This window comes from Cynoglossus semilaevis, chromosome W (genome assembly GCF_000523025.1).
Source record: "Cynoglossus semilaevis isolate Cse_v1.0 chromosome W, Cse_v1.0, whole genome shotgun sequence".
NCBI lineage: Eukaryota > Metazoa > Chordata > Actinopteri > Pleuronectiformes > Cynoglossidae > Cynoglossus > Cynoglossus semilaevis.
In genome coordinates, this window is record NC_024327.1 from 6,036,750 (window position 1) to 6,042,572 (window position 5,823).

The following is a 5,823-nucleotide window of genomic DNA, read 5'->3' on the forward strand; positions in this document are numbered from 1 at the left end:
AAAAATGCATCCAAACTAATCGGGAGAAGCTTCATCATGCAACACGACAATGACCCAAAACACACCGCCAACACAACAAAGGACTTCATCAGGGGGAAAAAGTGGAAGGTCTTGGACTGGCCAAGTCAGTCACCAGACCTTAACCCAATAGAGCATGTGTTTTCCCTCCTGAAGAGGAGACTGAAGGGAGAAGCCCCCAGAAACAAACAAGAACTGAAAGAGGTCGCAGTAAAGGCCTGGAACAGCATTTCAAATGAAGAATGCAACAGCCTGGTGAAGTCAATGGGTCGCAGGCTCGGTGCAGTTATTGCAAGTAAGGGTTACGCCACCAAATATTAAATGTTATTCACTTTAATTTATGTTAATAATGTCTGTTCCAATACTTTTGCTCACTTGAAATGGGGGTGGGTTCAAAGAAAAGGGGCTTAGTCCTGAGTTCTTTAACACACCTGGATGTCAATACCATGAAATAAAAGCTGGAATTCTGAACTTTTGTCTCTTATTCATCTTTTGATCTGAAACCCAAATGTCTTCAGTATGCAACAAAAACATGATTTTCACGTCATATACTTAATTAAGTAATGAGAAACTCTTTACTACTATTCAAATAAATACACAAGCAAATGTAAAATGTCTTTCATTCGTGTGTACTTACTTTTTCTCTTCTGGAGGATGACATCGATTTCGGGGAAATGTATTAATTCCCACTGATTACATGATCGGAGCGGTAAAATGCAACTGTGAGGCGGAAGCTCGCGGCGGAATTTTGCGGCAGAAGTACGGGCGGTACCTCACCGAACAGCTCGCTAATTGGTTACTCATGCCACCCTTTCTCAGGAGTTGATTGGCTATGTTGCCCCCTGTGTTAGGGTTGTTCAGATATGCGTCTGGAAACGGTAGGACTTTGTTGGGAAATGACCCCACTTTGGCCCAGAGGCAATGTCTCTGTCATTGGTGTGGAACACCAGGGTTCACCTCCTGGGCAAGATTGAATCCCGGTTAGGGCGGTTGGTACCTTCCAGTGGACTCACCACCCGCAGGAAGGTTTAGGGGGTGTAGGTACAGTGCAATGTGATTTGGGTGGCGGTTGTGGAGACTGCTGCCCCCGCAACCCGGTAACGGATAAGCGGATGAAAATGGATGGATGGATGGATGTTGGGAAATGTTAGGTGTGACTCCCTCCCAAGCATGTGCAGACGCAAGTGATTTCTTCAACGGGTTTATTGAAGTCTCTGTCCTCTCCACAACCATCCAAAGACCTCCGCAAACCGTGAAACTAGCAATACATAGTATTACAGTTCACATTAGCACACTCAATATTCTGTACAAGATTCATAACGAAAAATAAAGACAAATAAATACCTCGTTGGCTGCATGCTATGAAAGGAAATCTGTAGATATTCTATCTTCAGTCTTCACCATATAACTTTTAATATTTAACTGTGTAGCTTACTCTAGTTTACACCCTTGATATTAACTCGACAGCGTAACATCTTAACTGGGTAGCTGTGTGTCACGAAGTGAACATGTCTTCTGTCACAGACTGGAATCAGTGTGCAGCAGCATTTAGACAACATCACCCTTAGCAGCCAGTCCTACCTTCTTGCTGTAGGAACCACACCAAGCAGCATTCACCACTACTTCATTGTGATCGACAAGCATGCACTTCCTTGCAAGGCAACTGGTTCTGTGGGAGTCTTTGACAAACTCTTGAAGGCCCATTATGTCTTTGTTATGTCATACAGTTCCTCCTTGACCAACTTTTTCACTTTTGTGCAAACTACAAACGACATTGGAGAAACATAACGGGCTCACTTACCGCCCACATTTGATTCTCTCTGGCAGAGTTGAATCTAAAATGCCCCTGTTTTTTTAGTTTGATTATTGTATTGTTTTGATTATTGTTCTGATTATAGATGGAACACTGTAATTGCTTACTGTGCCTTTAATTACAGTTGCTTGTCAAGAACATCTCCATGCACATGAAGTGAGAAAGCAAGACAATGCAAATATGGAGACCACTAGCACTTTAATGATTTCTAAAATAAATACTAGCACTGGCAATACTATGTTGTGTCCTGTGTATTTTCATTTCGTAGTACATCACGTTTCTTATATTATTATTATTATTATTATTGTATTAATACAAATAAAATGATGTATGTTTTAGAGACAGTAGCAATAGGCAGAAGACAGGAGGCGGAGCTGGAGATGGCAGAGTTAAAGATGCTAAGATTGTCTTTAGGAGTGACAAGAATGGACAGGATCAGGAATGGTCATTAGAGGGACAACACAGACAGGAAGGTTAGGAGAAAAGGCTAGAGAAGCCAGATTGAGATGGTTTGGACATGTGCAGAGGAGGGACAGTGGATACATTGGTAGAAGAATGTTAGAGATGGAGCTACCAGATAGGAGAAAGAGAGGAGATATATGGATGCAGTGAGGGAGGACATGCAGATAGTTGGAGTCAGCGTAGTAGATGCAGAGAACAGGTAGAGATGGAAATCAATGATTCGCTGTGGCAACCCCTGAAAAAAAGTGACAAAGCCGAAAGAAAAATAAGAAGAAGTACATCACATTCATTCTGTAATGCTGCTTCAAATGTAGTAAAAGCACTAGAGAATCTAAGGCTAAAGAGAATTATACATTAAAGTGTCTTTTTATTAAAATTAATTTGGAGTTAACTGGGTTCTCTACAGTGTAACCATGTTACTCTGAACAGTGTAACTATGCCACAGTGTTAAATATTTGTTCACATTACATTGTTAATATTTACACAATATTGAGTAGAATTTACTCAAAAATGTTACACTGACCATAAAGTAAAATTTACACACATTTTGTGTGGGACCAAATGTTATCTGGAATGGACTTAATTTCAACTCTTTAAGAGTTAGATTAACACTATTTTTACTGTGTACATAGATATAACAAGAAAAAATAAATACGTAATTAAGAATTCAGATGACTGACACCGTTTGCCACCTACACATCACAAATAGACACACCTTAGAGTTTTTTAGAGTCTTTTGTGTCGGGGGGGCAAACACTTTAACTACAGGGCACTAGATCAAAGATTTAATGTGCTTATTGTCATGTACATACCAAGAAAACACCTGTCCTGTACAATGAAATGATGACTTTACTGGCCACACCGCTGTGCATTATAATTATTCTGTGACATAGGCTATTACACATATACAGACAACAGTACCAAGCCTCCCATAAAGACAAACTATACAGCGCGTCACACATGATGGCACAAAACCGAAGCACACTGGCAGCCAACCATAAAGTTCAACTCTGTTATCACAGTTAGAAGATGTTCAATAAGCTATTTCTACACGTGGGTAAGAAATTCTGTTATGTAAAACATCAGTTCTCAAAATTTATTTTCTACTGTTGTACTTTACATTACATTCCAATCAATTCTATTTTTTTATAGAGTGTATTTCATGCACAAAGCAAACTCAATGTGCTTTACAATGGTACAAACAGTATAATATATCAAAGGAAAAAACTGGTAAACCTCCCCTGCCCTTATAGACCCTCGTATCGGCTGAGGAACCCAACTCCCAAGAAAACCCTTTAGGGTAAAAAAAGGGAAGCCATCTCAGGTTTCCTTCAGGTTTTACCTCATCGTTATTATGTACTTATTATTACAATCTTAACATGGCGGTTTGACATAAAACGTTAACTCTATTTTTTTTGGTTTTTGTGTTTTGATATTGAGTGTTGGTATGAATTTCAGCAAATAATTACTCAATTGTTTGTTTTTGTGAAGTTTGACTTTTTATCGATCTTTTATTTGAGCAATACTGGGGTCTTAGCTTTTGCATTCTTGTTGGTGCCGAAAATTACGTTATTCAGTCACCACTGTTGTCATCTATCTGCCGCAGATTGAATGACCTGAAAAGAACCACACCTGACAACGTTGTACTTTTTACTCGCTGCAAGGGGGAGCAGAGAGACCAACAGCTTTGCAGAGTTGGCTCACCTAAGTCCCAAAGTGTATGACTGCAGCTCCTTTTATTGAGAAAGTTTCACAAGTACTGGGCAGTTGTTTTTTTGGTTTTACTCCCAGGGCAAAGTTCATCCGATTCCCATACTTGATGAGAAACAGACCTCATCCTTTATTTACCTACATAGTAAAAAACCTTTTAGGGGTACCTACTCCTGTCAAGCAGACCATTATTTACCACACTTAGATCAGTTTATGGTTCACCAAACTAACTATAAATTATATTTACATTCCCCTCCTGTTTATCAAAGTTAACACATCACAATCATTGGAATCATTGGAATCATGTGTCAACAATCTTCACGTCATCATAAGGACCATTGTGGTCTGGGTCTTGTCCTGTTAGTCTTTGATAGTCAGTTTCAAACATGTATGCTCCAACTGCGTTCTCAAGGACTCGTTCTGCCATGTTTCTTAGAAAAGGTATACAACAACACCCACAGAAAGCAAACAGTGCAATCACAATAATCAATGTGGTGAATGTAGAGATTATTATTGTTTTCCATTTTCCAAACGTTTTATTTAACCAATCGCCTATTGGATTTTCAATTCCAGACTGGGAATGCATAATTTCAGAGTAGGCTTTAAGTTTTGTCAGGGTTCTAGTCAAATCACCATTTGGAGAAGTATGAACAGGTATGACTGTACAACATTTTTCACCAAAAATAGAACACACACCACCTCTTTCAGCCAGCAGCATATCCAAAGCCATTCGATTTTGGAATCCTGTTGCTGTTGTTGCATCTAATTGTTGAGAGAATAGAGTTGTTATTGCAATGGTGAAATTGAATAGTCTTAACTGATTATAATGAACATAATTAATTCGGTCCACATTCTTATTTGGAGTTATTGGGAATATTGCAGAAATGATAGGGAGATTTTCGAATCCAGTAGCCACTTGATCTGCTAGTTTATATTCATCTGGAACACCTCGGGGTACACCTATTGCATCAATATAAGTTGGGTTAGGAGTGGATAGATACTGGTCAACGACACTGCGTTTACGGCGTGTGTCGGGTTTTGTATTTTCCCATGTTACTCTGTGTACAGGGTAAATTAAAGTCACATACACACATGTACCCTTCCAGTTTTCGGGTAGGTAACCTCTCAGATTGTCAGACCCACAAAACCACCATACATCAGTTCTCTGTAATCTCTTTGTTGTGGTTAATTTCCAATTGATGGTGTTAGTACATAGAGTATTAGTTATATTACCCACATCCTTGCAATTTCCGTCCCCAGAGGTGCTACAGTTTCGAACAAAACAGACATATTTACCAGTTTTTGGTGGAGTAAACACAGGGGGCTGTACAAACGTTTTCAGTACTGGATATATTGCGTCATAACTGCCACATCCCTTATTCTGCTAAATTAATGAATCATCAGTGCCAACCATTCAGCACAATTCATTCATTCATTCATTACCATAAATGGCAGGTGCTGTTCGTAATACAGGTCTAGAATCCAAACATACCAAACAGTCGTTTTTTTGTCCTTTGGCTGCCTGTTGTGCAGCTTGCAACCACACATTTTCCTTCACCTAAGAACCTGTGGCTAAGAAAATAAATTCATCATCATCCAGCTTGGTCGGTTACAGTTATTTTACCTACTGCAGCTCGTCCCACAGATATATGGAGTGGTGTCGTTCGCAATCAAAAGATCCCGGCAAGTTTGCATATCACCAAAATGATCATAACCACTACTGTATCCATAGACTCGTAGGAGAATGCATTCTGTCCTATTTTCTTGACCCGTCATATTCACGGTCATTACAATGCCATCTGTTACTCTTGTCATAATCA